General features: G+C 35.8%; 1 long non-coding RNA gene across 1 annotated transcript in view; it reads left to right on the plus strand.

Moving 5' to 3' along the window:
- Positions 1-16,750, plus strand: part of LOC116642809 — a 202,687-nt gene extending 185,937 nt beyond the window's left edge. Inside the window, exon 3 of the long non-coding RNA XR_004301384.1 lies at positions 16,684-16,750. This is a non-coding gene — a long non-coding RNA (uncharacterized LOC116642809). The remainder of the gene's footprint in view (positions 1-16,683) is intronic.
- The last annotated feature ends 5,847 nt before the right edge of the window (positions 16,751-22,597 follow it).

Consider the following 22,597-nt stretch of genomic DNA (forward strand, 5'->3'; position numbering starts at 1 on the left):
TTAACTCAAAGTCTAAAATTTCATCCTAATCCCACCAACTCAAAATTCCCAAATCTCATCTAAATTTCATCAGCTCACAGGTCCCAAAGCTCATCATCTCAGTAATAGAAATCAGGTGCACATGAGGTACCCCATCACAACTTTTCATTATCTGTAGGCCTGTGAAGCTAATGAAACAAATGATCTGCTTATAACACTCCCAACATGCAATGGCGAGACAAGCACCAGATAACAATAGACATTTGAGTTCAAAACTGAGCGAAATGCAAGGAAAAAGGAAGCACTGGTTCAGAGCCCTTTTGAAATTCAGCCAGGAAAACTCAATTAAGTTTCCAGGCCTGGTAGGAGTCTTCCTGTCTCTCCTCATTCCACCCTCTTGTGTCTGTTCTGTGTTCAATCCTTTGGGCTCTTGGTTCTACACTCCCAGGAGGCATGCTTCTGTTTTCATAAAACTGGGTACATGTTTGCAGCTAAGTAGTTTTTTACACTGCTTTCCATCAATAGAAGTTTGGGGGTTCAGCAGCTTTCTTCTCATATTCTTCTTGTCCTTTTCCTTTCAATCTAAGTTGGCAGATTTTCTGCTGATATGAAATTCCCAAGAAGCCGGTGGGCTTTGTGTGGATTTATCAAGGGATCACTCCATTGGAGCAAAGCTCTTCCACAAATCTTTCTTCAATAATCCTTTCCCTACTTTTGGCTTCTACTAAGATGAGTGATGGGCCATATCCTTAAAATGTCTAGAGAGCCTCTGATTTGACTGTGATTTCATTTTGTGTAACTGAATACTCTGACCTATTGGTCTTTCTGATGTTTCAAGACCTTGTACCACCACAACCTCAGCTTTCTGTTACGCTTTCCAAAGAAATCTCTTAATTTTAGTGACTTTTGTCATCTGGATAGGCTGAGAATTTTCCAAATCATCAAGTTCTGGGTCATTTTTGTTTAGCAGATTTTCCCTCAATTTATCCCCCCCCCCCATTTTACTCTAAGCAGTATCTTCAACATTTTGAAAATCATATTCATTGCTTACAATGTCTGCTTTTCATATAACTCCAGGGCACAATTTGCTAAGCATTCTGAATCTTTATAACAAGGATCCTGTTTCCTATTATTTCCAGTAGCATTTTCTTCACTTTTTTCTGAGCTCTCACTAGCAACACTTTAGTCAACGTATTTCTTTTTTACAGTCTGTTCAGGGCAATCTAGGTTTTTACTATTATGCTTCTCAAAATTCTCCCAGCTTACTCCCACTCCCCCACTCCAAAGCCACTTCCATATGTTTAGGTACTTGTTACAGGAACAAACATCATTTCAATGTAGCTGGATTCCTCACATGCAGCCTCATTTCCTGCAGAGAGAAGTCCTCAATGGGAAGAGTAGCCAGGAATTGGCATCTTTAATTTACTACTGTGTTTATTTAAACAAACAAACAAAAAAAAAGCTGATAACTTGTGAAAAGGAGTGATTAGGCTGCCTAAGAAAGCAAATTTCCAATAATTGTTAAAATCATTTTATCAATCTCCTTTTGTTTGAACTAAGATCAACATTTTTAAATACTCGTTTATTAAAGCAGCCTGAATGGTATCTTTACTTGGAAATTTGTTAATAAAACATTTGTTACCAACTGCAGTTAACATGACTTAAACCACATATTTTAAAACAAAAGCTGTGACTTAGACTTGTGTGTAACTAATTCAGATTATATTTACTTCAATTATTTAAAATTAGTGAATATCACTTTTTGCTCATGTAAGTTTGCTCTCTCTCATCTCATTGAAATTTAGCAAAAGATCTCAAAAATAACTTTAAAAACCCAAGTTAATTATTTAGAATTTGTACTCAAAATAAGAGAATGATAAATAAGCAATAATAATTTAAGGATTTCACAGAGATGACTTAAGGAAGAAGACTAAATGATATCCAAAGGAAAACATGATGAAATGTGATATTATTTAACCTCTTCTGCTTTCAGTAAGAAGGAACCAAAAGATCAGGTTTTCTGTTCGAGTGACAATTCAGTTGTGTTTCATTTCCCAGGAAAAAATGAATTCAGAACCTGAGGCCTGAAATCAAGCATTTATGAAAGTTCAATTGGACCCTAATTTAAAAACTCAAAAGATAAAATCCTTGGTATTCTTTAGTGGTGATTCTTGAGAAAGCTACTTTTATTCTGGGAGAATTAAAAACCTTGAAGCAGTGTTTCTGAAAGTGACATCAGATAAATGTCCAGGTCTGTACATATCATGAGGTTAGAAGGTGCCTTGTACACACATGTATCACAGTGCCTGGTACTTAGTGGGTGTTCAACACAAGTAGATATTGAATAAATTCATTCTAAACCACAAAAAATTAAAATAAATTAAAAAAATAAAGATTGAAAACAGAATTAAGTGGATCAATAATAGTTGAAAAATACAACATTTTAAAACAGTGGGCTTAAATATGTTTGTTCTTTCTTGCCAAATTAAAATTTACTGTAGATGTCATAAGATGACTTTAATAATTATCTTTAAAACATGAGGTCTTTTTATAAACCTCCACATGGAAATAAGAGAACTAGAGAAAAGTAGGAATTTGTTAGAAGTCTTAAAGAAATGTTCAGGAGGAGGAGCAAGATGGCGGAGGAGTAGGAGACCTAAATTTCATCTGGTCCCAGGAATTCAGCTAGATAAGGATCAAACAATTCTAAACACCTATGAACTCAACAGGAGATCGAAGAAAAAAATAGCAGCAACTCTCTGAACAGAAAAGCGACCACTTTCTGGAAGGTAGGACATGCAGAGAAGTGAATCTGAGGTGATATTCAGGAATAGATGGTGGGGGGAGGGGGCTACTGGCAAGTGATAGAGCAGTAGAGCACAAAATCAGAACTTTTAGAAGTCGGCTCCGCTGAGGGACACTGTTCCAGTGGCTAAGCAGGGGGGTGGAACAGTGTGGTCTCAGGACCCTCGGGGTCACAGAAAGACCAGGGGTGCCTGAGTGCAGCAGAGCTCCGAGGGATCAGAGAAGGGAAGCCAGATGCAGAGATGGAGCGGGGCTGGGCTGTCAGCTCGGGGTTGCCCACTGAGGAGTGGGCTGTCAGCTCGGGGTTGCCATAAACCATGATCCGCGGCACAGTCGGGCCACTGCTCTTCCAGCAGGAACCCAACAAGCGGCAGATCTGGGGAGACTCCCCTTCCTCCCCCGGGAGGAGCGGTGCAGGAGTGCACCACAGGAACCTGCTGGGTTTGAAGACTCCAAACGGGGTCATGTGCCAGAGATAGAAATGCTCGGTCACAGGCCAGGTGAGCACGGAGTGTGGCCAGAGACCGGGGAGACGGGAGTGATTGACTGCTTATCTCTGGGGGCTTACTGAGGAGTGGGGCCCTGAGTTCTTGGCTCCTCTGGGGCAGAGATTAGGAGGCCGCCATTTTCATTCTCATCCTCCAAAGCTGTACAGAAAGCTTGCAGGGAACAAAAGCTCCTGAGAGCAAACCCCAGCAGATTACTTAGCCTGGCCCCCGGCAAGGGTGGGGCAATTCCGCCTCCGGCAAAGACATTTGAGAACCATGGCAACAGGCCCCTCCCCCAGAAGATCAGCAAGAACAGCCAGCCAAGACCAAGTTTACCGATCAATGAGAATGGCAGAACTCCAGCACTAGGGGAATACAGCACATAGAATTTATGGCTTTTTCCCCCCTGATTCTTTAGTCTTTCAAAGTTAATTTTTTTTAATTTCCTTTTTTTTCTTTTTCTTCTTTTTTTTTTTTTTTGAATTTTTCTTTTTCCCTTTTTCAACCAACATCTTATCAATCCCTTTTTTAAAAATCCTTTTTATTTTTCACTTTTAGAGTCATATTCTATCCCCTCATAGTATTTAACCTTATTTTTGGTGGTGTTCTCTCTTTAAAATGTTTGGATACAATTTCTTCTAAAAGACCAATATATACCCTAAATCCCTAGTGTATGGCTTTGTTCCAGTCTCCTGCCTGATCACATTCTCTCCCTTTTTTTTTTTAAAGATTTTATTTATTTATTTAACAGAGAGAGACACAGCAAGAGAGGGAATACAAGCAGGGGGAGTGGGAGAGGGAGAAGCAGGCCCCCCACTGAGCAGGGAGCCCGATGCGGGCTCGAACCCAGGACCCTGGGATCATGACCTGAGCTGAAGGCAGACGCTTAATGACTGAGCCACCCAGGTGCCCCACTCTCTCCCATTTTTTTTTTAATTCTTCTTTCTTTTTTCAAACAACTTCTTATCAATTCCTTTTATAAAATCTTTTATAATATTCATCTTTATACTCATATTCCATCCCTTCATCGTATTTACCTTTATTTTTGTACATATATGTTTTTCTTTCTTTAAAACTTTGGGAGGCAGTTTCTTCTAGCAGACCAAAATATGCCCAAAATCTAGTGTGTGGCACTGATCTATGCACCAGCCAGATCATATATGATCATTTTTTTTTTTATCTTTTTCTTTTTCTCCTTTTTTCCTTTTTCTTTCTTTCCCTTTCTTTTCCCCCGCTTTCAGGTCTCTTCTGATTTGTTTAGTGTATATTTTTCTGGGGTCATTGTTACCCTGTTAGCATTGTGTTCTCTCATTCATCTGTTGTCCTCTGGAGAAAATGAGAAGATGGAAAAAATCACCTCAAAAAATAAGGGTCACTACCGACTGCCAGAGACCTAATCAATATGGACATTAGTAAGATGTTGGAACTAGAGTTCAGAATGATGATTTTAAAGATACTAGCTGGGCTTCAAAAAAGCATGGAAGATATTAGAGAAACGCTTTTTGGAGAAATAAAAGAACTAAAATCTAACCAAGTTGAAATCAAAAAGGCTATTAATGAGATGCAATAAAAAATGGAGGCTCTAAATGCTAGGATAAATGAGGCAGAAGAGAGAATTAGTGAGATAGAAGACTAAATGATGGAAAATAAAGAAGCTGAGAAAAAGAGAGATAGACAACTACTGGATCATGAGGGCAGAATTTGAGAGATAAGTGATACCATAAGACAAAACAATATTAGAATAATTGGGATCCCAGAAGAAGAAGAAAGAGAGAGAGGGGCAGAAGGTATATTGGAGCAAGTTATAGCAGAGAACTTCCCTAATTTGGGGAAGGAAAAGGGCTTAAAATCCAGAAGGCATGGAGAACCCCTCTCAAAATCAATACAAATAGGTCAACACCCCGACATCTAATAGTAAAACTTATGAGTCTCAGAGATAAAGAGAAAATCCTGAAAGCAGCTCAGGACAAGAGATCTGTAACCTACAATGGTAGAAACATTAGATTGGCAACAGACCTATCCACAGAGACCTGGCAGGCCAGAAAGGACTGGCAGGATATATTCAGAGCACTAAATGAGAAAAATATGCAGCCAAGAATACTATATCCAGCTAGGCTGTCATTGAAAATAGAAGGAGAGAGAAAAAGCTTCCAGGACAAACAAAATCTAAAGGAATTTGAAAACATGAAACCAGCCCTACAAGAAATACTGAAAGTGGTTCTCTAAGCAAAGAGAGAGCCTAAAAGTAACATAGACCAGAAAGGAACACAGACAATATACAGTAACAGTCACGTCACAGGCAATACAATGGCACTAAATTCATATCTTTCAGTAGTTACCCTGAATGTAAATGGGCTAAATGCCCCAATCAAAAGACATAGGCTATCAGATTGGATAAAAAAACAAGACCCATCGATATGCTGTCTGCAAGAGACTCATTTTAGACCCAAAGACACCTCCAGATTGAAAGTGAGGGTTTGGAAAACCATTTACCATGCTAATGGATACCAAAAGCAAGCTGGGGTGGCAATCCTTATATCAAATAAATTATATTTTATACCAAAGACTATAATAAGAGATGAGGAGGGACACTATATCATACTTAAGGCTCTATTCAACAAGAAGATATAACAATTATAAATATCTATGCCCCTAACATGGGAGCAGCCAATTATATAATCCAATTAATAACAAAAGCACAAAAGCACATAGACAACAATACAATAATATGGGGGACTTTAACACTCCCCTCACTGAAATGGACAGATCATCTAAACAAAAGATCACCAAGGAAATAAAGACTTTAAATGACACACTGGACCAAATGGACTTCAAAGATATATTCGGAACATTCCATCCCAAAGCAGCAGAATACACATTCTTCTTTAGTGCCCATGGAACATTCTCCAGAATAGATCACATCCTAGGTCACAAATCAGGTCTCAATGGGTACCAAAAGATTGGGATCATTCCCTGCATATTTTCAGACCACAATGCTTTGAAACTAGAACTCAATCACAAGAGGAAAGTTGGAAAGAACTCAAATACATGGAGGCCAAAGAGCATCCTACTAAAAAATGAATGGGTCAACCAGGAAATAAAAGAAGAAGTAAAAAACAATTCATGGAAACAAATGAAAATGAAAACACAACTGTTCAAAACCTTTGGGATGCAGCAAAGACGCTCCTAAGAGGAAATTATATAGCAATACAAGCCTTTCTCAAGAAACAAGAAAGGTCTCAAATACACAACCTAGCCCTACACCTAAAGGAACTGGATAAAGAACAGCAAATAAAGCCTAAACCCAGCAGGAGAAGAGAAATAATAAAGATCAGAGCAGAAATCAATGAAATAGAAACCAAAAGAACAGTAGACCAGGTCACCAAAACTAGCAGCTGGTTCTATGAAAGAATTAATAAGATTGATGAAGCCCTGGCCAGACTGATCAAAAAGAAAAGAAAAGGACCCAAATAAATAATATCATGAATGAAAGAGGAGAGATCACAACCAACACCAAAGAAATACAAACAACTATAAGAACATATTATGAGCAACTATATGCGAGCAAATTAGATAATCTGGAAGAAACGGATGCATTCCTAGAGATGTATCAACTACCAAATCTGAACCAGGAAGAAATAGAAAACCTGAACAGACCTATAACCACTAAGGAAATTGAAGCAGTAATCAAAAATCTCCCAACAAAAAAAGCCCAGGGCGAGATGGCTTCCCAGGGGAATTCTACCAAACATTTAAAGAAGAATTAATACCTATTCTTCTCAAATTGTTCCAAAAAAAGGAATTGGAAGGAAACCTTCCAAACTCGTTTTATGAGGCCACCATTACCTTGATCCCCAAACCAGACAAAGACCCCATCAAAAAGGAGAATTACAGACCAATATCCCTGATGATCACGGGGGGAAAAATTCTCACCAAAATACTAGCCAATAGGATCGAACAGTACATTAAAAGGATTATTCATCACGACCAAGTGGGATTTATCCCTGGGCTGCAAGGTTGGTTCAACATCTGCAAATCAATCAATATGATACATACATTAATAAAAGAAAGAACAAGAATCATATGATCCTCTCTATACATGCAGAAAAAGCATTTGACAAAGTACAACATCCTTTCTTGATCAAAACTCTTCAGAGTATAGGCCTAGAGGGTACATACCTCAATATCATAAAAGCCATCTATGAAAAACCCACAGTGAATATCATTCTCAATGGGGAAAAACTGAGAGCTTTCCCCCTAAGGTCAGGAACATGGCAGGGAAGTCCACTATCACAACTGCTATTCAACATAGAATTAGAAGTCCTGGCCAAAGCAATCAGACAACAAAAAGAAATAAAAGGCATCTGAATCAGCAAAGAAGTCAAACTCTCACTCTTTGCAGATGATATGATACTTTATGTGGATAACCCAAAAGACTCCACCCCAAAACTGCTAGAACTCATACAGGAATTCAGTAAAGTGGCAGGATATAAAACCAATGCACAGAAATCACTGGTATTCCTATACACCAACAAGACGGAAGAAAGGAAATTAAGGAGTCGATCCCATTTACAATTGCACCCAAAACCATAAGATACCTAGGAATAAATCTAACCAAAGAGGCAAAGGATCTGTACTCAGAAAACTATAAAATACTCATGAAAGAAATTGAGGAAGACACAAAGAAATGGAAAAACGTTCCATGCTCATGGATTGGGAGAACAAATATTGAGAAGATGTCAATGCTACCTAGAGCAATCTACACATTCAATGCAATCCCTATCAAAATGCCATCCACTTTTTTCAAAGAAATGGAACAAATAATCCTAAAATTTGTATGGAACCAGAAAAGACCCTGAATAGCCAGAGGAACGTTGAAAAAGAAAAGCAAAGCTGGTGGCATCACAATTCCGGACTTCCAGCTCTATTACAAAGCTTTCATCATCAAGGCAGTATGGTACTGCACAAAAACAGACACACAGATCAATGGAACAGAATAGAGAGCCCAGAAATGGACCCTCAACTCTATGGTCAACTAATCTTCAACAAAGCAGGAAAGAATGTCCAATGGAAAAAAGACAGTCTCTTCAACAAATGGTGTTGGGAGAATTGGACAGCCACATGCAGAAGAATGAAACTGGACCATTTCCTTACACCACACACAAAAATAGACTCCAAATGGTTGAAAGACCTCAATGTGAGACAGGAGTCCATCAAAATCCTAAAGGAGAACACAGGCAGCAACCTCTTCGACCTCAGCCACAGCAACTTCTTCCTAGAAACATCACCAAAGGCAAGGGAAGCAAGGGCAAAAATGAACTATTGGGACTTCATCAAGATAAAAAGCTTTTGCACAGCAAAAGAAACAGTCTACAAAACCAAAAGACAACCGACAGAATGGGAGAAGATATTTGCAAATGACATATCAGATAAAGGGCTAGTATCCAAAATCTATAAAGAACTCATCAAACTCAACACCAAAAGAACAAAGAATCCAATCAAGAAATGGGCAGAAGACATGAACAGACATTTTTCCAAAGAAGACATCCAAATGGCCAACAGACACATGAAAAATGCTCAACATCACTCGGCATCAGGGAAATCCAAATCAAAACCTCAATGAGATACCACCTCACACCAGTCAGAATGGCTAAAATTAACAAGTCGGAAAATGACAGATGTTGGCGGGGATGCAGAGAAAGGGGAACCTCCTACACTGTTGGTGGGAATGCAAGCTGGTGCAGCCACTCTGGAAAAGAGTACGGATGTTCCTCAGAAAGTTGAAAATAGAGCTCCCATACAATCCAGCAATTGCACTACTGGGTATTTACCCCAAAAATACAAATGTAGGGATCCGAAGGGGTACATGCAACCCGATGTTTATAGCAGCATTGTCCACAATAGCCAAACTTCGTAAAGAGCCAAGATGTCCATCGACAGATGAATGACTAAGGAAGAAGTGGTATATATATACAATGGAATATTATGCAGCCATCAAAAAACCCAAAATCTTGCCATTTGCAATGATGTGGATGGAACTGGAGGGTATTATGCTGAGCGAAATAAGTCAATCAGAGAAAGACATGTATCATATGATCTCACTGATATGAGGAATTCTTAATCTCAGGAAACAAACTGAGGGTTGCTGAAGTGGTGGGGGGTGGGGGTATGTGGTGGCTGGGTGATAGACATTGGGGAGGGTATGTGCTATGGTGAGCACTGTGAATTGTGCAAGAATGTTGAATCACAGATCTGTACCTCTGAAACAAATAATATATTATATGTTAAAAAAAAAAAAAGAAGAAGATAGGAGGTGGGAAGAATGAAGGGAGTGAAATCTGAGGGGTAGATGAACCATGTGAGACTATGGACTCTGAGAAACAAACTGAGGGTTCTAGAGGGGAAGGGGGTGGGGGATGGGTTAGCCTGGTGATGTGTATTAAAGAGGGCACATACTGAATGGAGCACTGGGTGTTATATGCAAACAATGAATCGTGGAACACTACATCAAAAACTAATGATGTGGGGCACCTGGGTGGCTCAGTCAGTTAAGCGGCTGCCTTCAGCTCAGGTCATGGTCCCAGGGTCCTGGGATCGAGCCCCGCATCAGGCTCCCTGCTCGGCAGGAACCCTGCTTCTCCCTCTCCCACCCCCCTGCTTGTGTTCCCTCTCTTGCTGTGTCTTTCTCTGTCAGATAAATAAATAAAATATTAAAAAAAAAAAACAACTAATGATGTAATGTATGGTGGTTAACATACCATAATAATAAAGAAAATGTTCAAAAAAATTAGGATAAGTCATATCTAATGGAGATGGGAAAATAGGTTTAATGTATGTAATATACTCTCAATCTTCCATATATGTTCTACTAAATGTATATGTTTATTTATATAATAAAATTTTGTATTTTGCATATAGTAGTATGTTATAAAGCATATTATTAACTACATTATCATATAACATAAATTGTGATGCATATTTATATATAAATATATTAAATATATAATAATAACATGACATTTTAATGTATATAGTTTATTTAACTTTTGTTTTTTATATATTATGGTGTATACATGTATTATATAAAATATGAAGCATTGAGTTACAAAAAGTATATATGTATTATATTTTATAACAAGGTTTTTCAGCATATATGTTCCTGTGCAAACTTAAGTAAATCTTAATATAATTTTTATAGTTGGTTAATGACTGTACATATAAATGCAACTTATTTTATTCACTATTACTAGCATATTTAAAACCCTCTATAGCCTTCTTAAGTAACTTAGTTTCATCTTTCTATATCTAATTATTAGGATCCTGGCTAGAACATATTACATTTTGGTTTGTGTTGGAAATTGTCTATGCAAAAGTAAATTACAAACTATGTTTTTTATTTTGGCTTTTTAGTAAAATCACTGTTATTTGTTTAACAAATATTAAGAGAGCATCTACTATGAATCAAGACTATGCTGTTTACTAATATTAAGCCAGTGAAAAAGAAATATATAATCCCTGTTCTATTGGAAAGGAGTATTAGTAGGGAATACAGGTATAACATAACTACACAGTCAAATATTTAAAACAATTGTCATGAATAATAGTAGGGTGCTATACTGGAATATGAGATGAGGGGCAGATCAAGACAAAAATTTCAGTGCAAAATTTTTGAGAAGCAGTTGTTTTAGGTAAGTTGTAAATATTTCGTCTTAAAATAAGGAAAGAGGAAGAATATTCTGGAAGAAGGAATGGCTTCTAGGAAGGATACAATACAGAAACTAGCATAGTCATTGAAAGAAAAAGACAAGAGCAATTTGATTAGAAAGAAGAAAGCAAAGGAGAAAATGGTATAATATGAGTGGCACAAAGTTGATAATATTTAGATTCTTCTGGTTCTTCATGTCTAAGTTACAAGGTTTGGATTTAGGTAAAGAACAATGAGCTACTACTGGAGATTCTTTAGACAAGATATGATGGAAGTTTACTGTAGAGCAGAGATAATAGAGATGGAATGAAGTTGAGATTTATTTAGAAATCCAGTCTATAAAGCATAGTGGCTGGTCAGATATGGAGGTTTGGGAGAAAGGACTCAAGAAAAACTTAGAGATTTCTGCCTTGTGAAGTTGGATGAATAATTCACTATCCAGAGTATTAGAATATTTGTTTCCTTCCTTCCTTCCTCCCTCCCTCCCTCTCTCTCTCTCTCTTTCTTTCTTTCTCTCTTTAAGACTTTATTTATTTATTCGACAGATAGATGGAGAGAGAGCACAAGTAGGCAGAGCTGCAGGCAGAGTAAGAGCGAGAAGCAGGCTCTCCACTGAGCAGTGAGCCGGATGTGGGGCTCGATCCCAGGACCCCGGGATCATGAACTGAGCTGAAGGCAGCCACTTAACTGACTGAGCCACCCAGGTACCCCTCTCTTTCTTTTTCCTTTCTTTTCTTTTTCTTTCTTTCTTTCTTTCTTTCTTTCTTTCTTTCTTTCTTTCTTTCTTTCTTTCTTTCTTTCTTTCTTTTTCTTTTTCTTTTTCTTTCTTTCTTTTTCTTTCTTTTTTTTTTCTTTCTTTCTTTTTCTTTTTCTTTCTTCTTTTTCTTTCTTTCTTTTTCTTTTTCTTTCTTTCTTTCTTTCTTTTTCTTTCTTTCTCTCTCTCTCTCTTTCTTTCTTTCTTTCTTTCTTTCTTTCTTTCTTTCTTTCTTTCTTTTCTTTCTTTCTTTCTTTTTCTTCCTTCCTTCCTTTTCTTTCTTTCCTATCCATTTTTCTTTCTTTCTGTTTCTTTCTTGTATTGTAAAAAATACATGGTTTTGTACTTTTTCCCTTGATTAGAGAATGGTGATAAATTCAGTTTTTAACATTTTTGAGTTGAACATGCTTATGAAGTATCCACATAGGATCAATTAGGCTGTTATAATGTCTGGTACTCAAATTATATCAAACTGTATTCTTGGTGTATATTCTTTGGATAATGATTCCTAAATGGTATTCAAAGTTGTGAATAATGGTGACATTATATCAGGAGAAAGTACTAAGTGAAAAGACCAAAGAGTGAAACATGAGAAAATGCTGCCTCTAATAATAGTTATATATGTGTATGTGTGTATGTGTGTGTGTGTGTATTATTAATACTCCAGGAAATAGAAAAATTCTCATTTAAATGTAATTTTTTGTACAAGATTTATAGTTACCTTTCCCAACTTTTCTGTTTTTTAATCACTTTATCTTTCCTCAGTTTCTCCTTGTTTATTTAATATTTGCTATTGTTTAGAATATTAAAGAATAATGTATGCTTGATGTTATCATTCTATAAGGAAATTCTGGGAGACAGAAACATAGGTAAAAAAATTAACTGAATTTGGAAATAATGAAGGAAAGCAACTCTATGAACAAGAGAGATGAGGAGAAAAAATAAAAGAATAAAAAGGGAGACAAGATGGTTTTGATCAGTTAAGGGATTAATTCCACTACTCTAGTGACATTGATGAGATTACAGTATCTTGTGTGTCCAGGCTGAAAAGTAGAATAAATAGGCAGCAATTATAGCCAGCTATTTGCTTCATGAAAAGTGAGAAGGGAAAACTTCATATCACTTTGCAGAGAATTATAACTTGAGCCACAGTCTACAAGGTAAGACAAAATAATTGAAGAAAAGTGGACCTCAAAATAGATTCCCTATTGGTTTTCCAGAATCAAAATTTTAATAAACTGTCCAGAAAATTCAGGAGGTAAATCACAAGGTGAATGTACCTCAGGATCTTTCATTAACGTACAAGAAAAATAATAACTATATATATGTGTGTGTATCATATTTGTGTATCAAAATACATATATAATATCATATATATGTATATATACATGCATATATAATACATATATGTATATATGGATGTGTGCATGCTTATATCAAAAGTGTTGATCCACTTGCAAAATGAGACTCTCTAGAGTTTCTTGTATTCTGTATTGGTTGTATACTACATGGAAAAATAGATGATGTATAATATTTTCTGTTACCTCTACCTCTTGGTCTAAGTTTATGAAAAAAGTGCTGGGCCAATACTTTAGATATTACCAGAAGCATCAAGCAATAGGAGATTAAATTTAACCCATGAGGCAATAATTTATGATCTGAATTATCTAGTAAAAATGTATTGTCTATTACAGGACATGGTGCTACAGGAGGTAGTTTATTAGAAAGATGTAATTACAATGCATAGGCTTTATAGTGTTAAAAGTCATTAAAAATATTAGCAGGGACTTCTGATTTCAGCTCTAACATGTAAACAGGTAGTGGTCACTCATGGTCTTACTATAAGAAAAAGCTGGAAAAACTGAAAAATCTACAGCTTTTCTTTTCTTTTCTTTTTTTTTTTTTTTGGACCTGTCAGGAAACTAAAGACACAGAAAAAACCATCACCAAAAATTGGAAGGGAAGGGACATTCAGAGAGATAAAACTAAGATGTGCTTAGATAGAACAAAAGCTTCTAGAGACATAAACTGGTAGGCATACCTAATTGACACTTTGATAAACTGATAGAGGCCGACTGTGTGAAAAAATCCTGGGATTATAGTTTTAAGGAAGCCCCATAATTTTTGTGAGATTTACCTCCAGGAGCCCCATCAGGCACTCAGATAAGAGAGGCTTAAATTCTATGGGAAAGAATTTTGGCAGTTTTATCACGGCTCATGGAAGGTAATCCCTCCTTACTTCAGGCCTTCCAGCTTTCATGTCTCACCAAGGGAGAAAAATTGTAGTCAAAAGGGGTTAGGACTTCAAAAGCTGTACACAGGAGAAATACTGATGGTTAAATGTTCTGGTGGAAAAAAAAGAAAAAGGAGACAATGTGTGTAAGAACAGATGGGAAAAATAACAGAGATTGAAACTCAAAAAAAAAAACAACAAGAAAATGCTAGAAATAAAAAGCATTGTAACAAAAATAAAAGATATTTTTGATGGGCTCATTGGTAGAGTGAACACAGCTGAAAAGAAAATCAGTGAACTTGAAGATATGTCAATGGAAACTCCACAAATGAAGTGTAATAAGGAAAAAAGTGAGGAAAAAAACTCAGAATATCCAACACTGTGGGACATTTTCAAAATGTAACATTCATAACTGGAATATCAGAAGGATAAGGAACATAATAGAACAGAAGAAATATTTGAAGTAGTAATTGCAGAGAATATTCCAAAATTAATGCTAGACACAAACCACAAATGCAGCAAGTCAGACAACACTAAAGCAGATAAATATCAAACTCTGCACCTAAGCATATCACATTAAACTGCAGAAAATCAAACAAAGAGAAATATTAAAAGAAACCAGACAAAGTTGGGGGAGGGGGAAACCTTACTTATAGAAAAGCAGGAATAGTAATTACACTGAGCTTCTCTTCACAAAACAAGGAAGCAAAAAAGAGAGTGGAGTGAAATATTTAAAGTATCAAAAGAACAAAACCATCATCCTGGAATTCTGTATCCAGCAAAATTATACTTTAAAAGTGAAGGAGAAATAAACACTTTGTCAGACAGAAAATAAACCAAGGGAATTCTTTGCTGGCAGACCTACCCTGAAAGTAGTGTTAATAGAAAGTTTTCAAGCAGAAGGAAATGAGGCTAGCTCAGAAACTTGGATCTACATAAGAAAGAGTGTCTCAGAAGGAATCAATAAAAGGAAGACAAAATCATTTATTTTTCTTACTCATTATTGATCTAAAAAGATAACTGTTTGTTTAGAGCATAATGGTAACAATGTACTAGGCCATTATATCACATAAAATAAAATGAATAACAGAAGTATAACAAGTGACATGAAAGAGGAATTGGGAATACTCTTTTTGATAAGGGAGCTGTACTAAACATGAGGCAAAATTGCGTTAATTGGAAATGGACTAAAAACATTTTTTTAAATGATTTATTTATTTGAGAGAGAGCGTGGGGGCCAGGGGGGAGGCGTGGAGGGGGAGGGAGAGAGAGAAGTTCAAGCAGGCTCCCTTCTGAGCTCAGAGCCCAATGCAGGGCTGGATCTTAGGACCCTGAGATCATGACCTGAGCCAAAATCAAGAGCTGGACATTTAACCTGCTAAGCCAACCCATGTACCCTGGAAGTTGTAAACAATAGAGCAATCACTAAAAATGAATAAAAGATGATATGCTACAGTAGGAGATAAAATGGAATATACAAATTTCTCAATTAAAACCATGCCACAGGGGCGCCTGGGTGGCTCAGTTGGTTAAGCGACTGCCTTCGGCTCAGGTCATGATCCTGGAGTCCCTGGATCGAGTCCCGCATCGGGCTCCCTGCTCGGCAGGGAGTCTGCTTCTCCCTCTGACCCTCCCCCTCTCATGTGCTTGCTCTCTCTCATTCTGTCTCTCTCAAATAAATAAATAAAAAATCTTTAAAAAAAAAAAAAAACATGCCACAGAGAAATAGGGAAAATAGAAACAAAGAAAAAATGGAAAATACAGATGATATCTATGAATCTAAATATATCACTATTCATGTTAAATGTGAATAATATTCCCATTATTTATCTTATTTAATTGGCCACAAGGTAAATATTTGCTTTAAGTCAAAAGGTATACTGTTTTTTGGGAAAAAGTGCAAAAAAAAATGTCTAGAAGTTCCAACATGCAAAAGATCACTCTTAATAGTCTATATAGTAAAAAACAAAACAAAACAAAACATTTTCTCTTCGCTAAAATGCAAAGGCCGTTTCAAAATTATATCTATATCAAAAATAATAATAAATGCACTAAAGCAGTTAGGTGAGGTCACATTTATCAAATTTGATGAATGCTTTACATTTATGACTGGTAAAGGATGCTCAACATAACATCCAATTCAGGAAGTGAACAGTACAAGGACTCTTGTGAATCAGTGTTCTCTTGTGTATCAGGCAAAGATTTATCATTAGAGGATATTTTACACTTTATTTCACTCAGGGATTAAAGTTCTAAATTATTGATGTTTTTGAAATTCATACACTTGAGAAACGCTCAAAATTAAATATGATCATACAAGGTGGGGTAGCTTAACACATTTACACTCCAGTAAATGCCATGGGCACACATTACTGCTAGGCTCCTTGCAGGAGAATCTTTTCACCTTTAAAACACAATTATTTCACTTCCCCCTGTTATTACTAAGCTCTAAGAAAATTTCCAAAATCTTGGAGGTTAAAAGACAGATTAGAAAATCTATGTATTTATAGCTATTCTACAGTGAATTAGGAAAGGAGGAAAATTTTATTTCTAAATAGCAAGTGGTATATTTGGATAAGAAAGCAGAAAGGGAAATTTTAGAGTAAATGAAGAAAAGGATGCTCAGGACATGAGAATGACTGAGGGTTTACATCAGCCAAAGTCTGTATCTCCTAAATTCTCAGCCTCTAACTCCTTCCTGCTTCTTATTAAACAACAGGAGTCCCTGCCAACTTTGAGGAGACCAAACCCTGACAGCAGTGACTGGCAAGTAAGGAGAAAGGAAGAAAATATGTTTTCCTGATTACAAGGTAGAACTTGATAATTTTTATTTTTATTTTTATTTTTTTTTTTCAGGAAGCTTATAGTTGACTTCTTAGTATTATTAGTGTTTAGGCCTCTGGAAACTACTGAATCCTTACCAGAGCATAGTAGCATTTTCTGCCTTTGTGATTAAGTTGCATAAGGTTTCTGAGATCCAGTTTTCTCCTATATGGAACTGAGATAGTAGTAGCTCCTTCTTTATAGAATTCCCACGAGGATCAAGTGAGATAATTGATTTAAAGTGTTCATCACAGGGACTGCCATGTATTAAGTACTTAATATATTGGTTATTAATATTAACTTCAGTGCCTTAATACTGCTTAGAATTGTTTGTATACCTTCCATCATTTAAAAGATGAAATTTTAGAATGTGCCCAATTCGTATGTTGCAGTGGTGTTATTCATTTAATGTAAGTATTTTTTAAAAGACCTTATTTTTTAGAGTAATTTTAGGTTTATAATAAAATTGAGAGGAAAATATAGAGATTTCCCACATTCCTCCTGCCCCACACATGCATAGCCTCCCCATTATCAACATTGCTCATCAAAATGGAACTTTTTTTTTTCCCCAGAATAAAGCCTCCATTGACACATCATAATTCGCCAAAGTCCATAGTTTACATTAGTAGAGTTCACTCTTGGTGTTATATACTCTTTGAGTTTGGACAAATACATAGTGACATATATTCATCATTACAAAATCATACATTTTTACTGCCCTAATAGTCTTATGTGCTTTATTATTCCTGTCCCATGTCCCTACCCCTGGCAACCACTGATCTTTTTATTGTCTCCATTTTTGCCTTTCCGAGAATGTCATATGATTGGAATGGTGTAGTACATAGCCTTTTCAGATTGGCTTCTTTCATTTATTAATGTGCACTTGAGGTTCTTCCATGTCTTTTCATGGTTTGGTAGCTCATTTATTTTAAGTGCTGAATAATATTTCATTGTCTGGATCACCAGCAGTTTATTTATCCATTCACTTACTGAAAGACATCTTGGTTGTTGCCAATTTTTGAAAATTATGGATAAAGCTGCTAGAAACATGAGTTCAGGTTTTTGTGTGGATATAGGTTTTCAGATCCTTTGGCTAAATACCGAGGAGTGCAATTGCTGGATTGTATGTTTAGTTTCGTGAGTATGTTTAGTTTTGTAAGATACTACAAAACTGTCGTCCAAAGTGGCTGCACCATTTTGCATTCATAATAGTGTTGAGTTCTGAGAAAGAAGAACTAGTAATAATAACAATAATAATTCATATTGAAGAATATATAGCATAATAATTTTTGAGGTAATCTTATATTTTGTATGTCACAATTTCCTCTTAATAACATGGAACATTTCAAAAGTCTAGTCAGTTACCAAATCCCCATTTGACCACATAGTATGGGGAAGCACCTAAAATGCAGAATACAGTGATTGCATATGATTGTTTAGCAAATTATTGGTGCAATATCCCCTGGTAATCATAACTAATAACCAGGTTAATTGATTGTCACTGTCACTGTTTTCAGAACTGTGTATAACCTGTTCAGAGACCAGTGACAATTCTAGTATTAGAATCCCTTCTCAAAGAAATTTTCTTTTCTTGTGTTGATTAGATTGAAATAGCTATTTTAACAGTGTTTCAGGTCTAGGCAGCCATTTTAGGTGGGATCATACATTTTGTCAGTATCTTACAAAACTGAACATTCTTGACTTCATCAAGGGGGAGGCTGAGCTACATGGCACAGGAGGCCTACTTTTGTGAAGGCCACACAGCACTGTTTATGATTTGTCTTTCTTCATTCACTTATGTAGTAAGCCTTACCCACTGAATCTTATTTCCAGATACAGCTGATAAAATCATAGAGTGTTGCACATTACATTATGTTATAATCTGGTCAAATATCAAGTAGTAGTCCTGGCTGTATTTTGCGGGATGAAGGGCAGAGGTGCACAGGATACCAGTCTGTGCATGTGTGGTAAAGCAAATGCTAAGGTCACTGCCTATAATTAAGTGTCCTGTTCTTCTTATTGGGCCATGGGATTAACTTATGATAGCTTTCTGTGGTTGCTAACAGTTCTTTATTTGACTTACTACATCAGTGAGATGTATTTGTTTCAAAACAAGCATCCTTGACTATATTAATGAGATAACAAAACTTCCTCCCTTCCTCTAGGAAATACAAATATTAACTCTGAAAATCTTTAATCAAGAGAAAATTTAGATTTGTAATTAAAAAATGTGAACTCAATTTCTACTTTTTTCCACTTATTAGCTAATGATAGTAGACAAGTCATTTGACTTCTATGAGTCTCAGTTTCATCTTCTGTAAAACAGAGATATGTGGAAAAATAGCAATATATGTGGACGTATTTTATAAACTGTAAAGAAATAACTTTTTAAATCTGAATATTGATAAAGAATGATTTAAATGACTTAGTCTAGGGGCACCTGGATGGCTCAGTCGGTTAAGCATTGGACTCAGTTTTTGCTCAGGTCATGGTTTTAGGGTTATGATCAGCACAAAGTCTGCTTGGGTTTCTCTCCCTCTCCCGCCCCCTCTGCCTCTCTCTCTTTCTCTCTCTCTAAAATAAATAAATAAATATTTGAAAAAACAAATGACTTAGTCTAAAGAAACATTCATTCAGGTCCTCTTTTGTTCTTTTTTTTTAGTGTTTGATTGCTTTTCTACAGTGTTAATGTGTTGAAGGGAAGTTTAACGTGCTCAAAACCATTGTGATTTACGAATGGTATTAAATGGGAACAATTATAGGTTATATTTGTGAGTGAATATATATTTCTTCAGTTGTTTTTTTTTTTTACTATTTTAATAATAATAGCTTTTATTCTTCTTTTAGGTTTTTTTATCCTTATTCTTAGCTTTTTGAGGAACCAGTTTCTTACGCAGAATATCTACTTGGTTTTCTCAGTTTTTAGGATAATATTTTCATACTCAGTCATTTTATATGTTGCTATTTTTTTAAAAAAGTGCTATTCCAGATTGATTTGTGGAGCCAGAATCAATTACAAAGACATTTATAGAAACGTCTTTTCACAGCTGGCTAACTGAGGCACAGAGAGGCTAAGTGGTGTGTGCAAGGTCACTCAGCTAGTTTTGGCGAATCTGTTCACACTCACTGACTAGGCTAGTGATCCATGTGTTTTTCATTAAGATCATTGCTTCAGATAATGACACAAAAATACAAAATGGTGTCAACTATGTGATAGATTGATTGTGCCTTAAAGGAAAGATCAATCTTAAAGAAAAGAACTTTCACGTTGTTCATCATTTGTAGTCCTGGACTTCCAGCACCTCTCCTGAAATGTGTCAACATATTCATTTGGGGGAGAAGGATCAGTAAGTTTTCTGACATCAAGCACAAAGAATATCTTTGGTACTTCTTAGCTTTCATTTTACCCTTGTCATCTACACTTAATAAATCCTTTCAATGACTAGACACAAGAAAAAAAAATTCTATAATCAAATCACCATCACTTCATTTTGACTTTTCAAAACAAGGTAAGAGCTAGGTATATATTTGAAACCTATATATATATATGTATATTTCCATATGGTAGTAACTACTTATATTCAGCAGGATTTCTGTAAATTGAGTGTACCTAAATTGGGAAAGTAAATACATATTTCTGGTCCTATTTTTATAACATTTTCTACTTTCAGAAACCTTATTTCCATGTTCATGTACTCCATTCATTTTCTGTATTCTAATATTTTTTTTTTATGATATAACCTCCTTATTAAGACTAAATTATATTAGGAAATGTGCCTACTTAAGCTTTATTTTCAATCATCACCAAATAAAATGCTTTCAACATAATCAGTATATTAAAAAAGACATCTCGAGTTAAACTGCTGCCAGTTTAATCTCATCTGAGCAGAGGACTCCAATATCTATATAAGCAATCCTTGTCTCATACCTCAACCCTATTTTTTTATTCAAAAATTACCCAATAAATGGTGTGTATTGAGTATCATATTGTTTCACTAATTTCATTATGTCTGTAATTTCTCACAATATTTACTTTTCTTTTCAAATATACTTTTTTCAGCAATCAGTTATATTATCCCAGAGACCATGGTTTAAAATGTGGAAGTATATTCTCTGTATTTTTTCCACTATAAACTTCACTACTTTTTTCTTCATTCTTTTAATCACTCATTCATCAGTGTGCTCATTTTTTCAACCATCAAGTATTTGAGTGCCTGCTATATGCCAGAGTGAGCAGCATATACAAACGCCATGTTACAAAGGAATGCATGGTACTTTAAAGAAGCTGAAATAAGGCAGGCTTGACCAGAACTCAGAATAAGAGGAGGAAATCTGGTGAAGGAAGTTTGAGTACTAGGTCAGGGCCCAGCCCTCCAGGGAATTACAGGATATGTTAAGGATACTATCGAATACATTAATTATTTGCTCCTTATTCTAAAAGCAACACAAAACCCTTACAGTATTTTAGGCAAGGATGTATGTTGGATTTAATTTTGTAAAGAACTCTCTTACTCCCTCCTGAGAATGCATTGGTCAGAGAGAGTTTGTTGCACAATACATGCAAAGAGAAAATATGGGAGATAATTGCTTGTCATCAAATGCCGGCAATGGGAAAAGGTGGTGGTGGTGGTATTGAATCCATATAGTAATGATTAATTACAGAGACGATTAGAATAAAAGGATGTCCCATGAAGTATTTTATTATTTATTTGCTTTTAGATATTCATATTTTTTTCAAGTTTCCTTTTTTTTACCTTAACACTGCAGCAACTCTATATGCATAAATCTTTGACAACCTCTCTGATTATTTTCTAGGATAAACTCCAGTAAGTGAAATTACTGGTAAAAGAGTATTGATATTTTAAATATATGCTGGCATATACTGACTACTTGTTTTCCAGAAAAGGTGTGGTGATGTGCATTGCCTTAAATTCAATAAGAAAAGTCACAGAATTGAATGTCCATTTTGTCAGGATTTAAGGTTAGAAAAATCATTATTTTAATACACATTATGAAATATTATAAAAGCTCTTGTCTACTTAAATTATATAATTTTATGGTATTAACCAAATATTTTTTATTTGTGATATTTTTTTCTAGAGTCCCAGCTGTCTTTTGATTTTATGCATCTTGTTTTTAGTATACATTTTGTCAATTCCTAACTCAAATTTCTTTTTTCAGTGAAGTCAAGCTGTAGTAACTACTCTTTATTGTGATACATCTGACACTCTTACCATTCTTTCTTTTTCTCTATAGCACTTATCAAAAATACAATATAATTCACATAATTATGTAAATATATAATATATATGTATTTTTTCACTGAGGGATTTTTATTTATACTGATTTTGCTACAAAGTGTTGCTGAGATAGAGCTAATTTTCCAGGGTGAGACTGAGGCAAGGAACACAGGGACCCAGGGAAAGGAGAGTCAGGATCCTAGGTGTGGTACAGGGCCCCTCAAACAGTTAGTAAATAGGGCAATAAAAAGAGGGTGAGCTATGGTCAGAAGGGCAGAGAAGGCTCCAAGGGGTGAGAGGCTGCAGGCCCTGGGGGATGAAAGAGCATAGCGCTGGGCATGGACCCAGAACACCCTTCCCCAGTCCTCCCAGATCAATTTAGGGCATATGGAGCAGAGAGGGTTTCAGCCAGAAGGCATCAATAAAAGAGAAGATAATATTTTATCTATCTCTTTCTATCTGTACCATAATGTAGGTTCCCCATAAGAGCAATGATCATTGTTTGGTTTATTTATTGATGCATTCCAGGCATTCAGAACAACACTTAATTATTAATCAATAAATATTTGT

The sequence above is a fragment of the Phoca vitulina genome, unplaced genomic scaffold (genome assembly GCF_004348235.1).
Source record: "Phoca vitulina isolate PV1807 unplaced genomic scaffold, GSC_HSeal_1.0 scaffold24, whole genome shotgun sequence".
Classification (NCBI taxonomy): domain Eukaryota; kingdom Metazoa; phylum Chordata; class Mammalia; order Carnivora; family Phocidae; genus Phoca; species Phoca vitulina.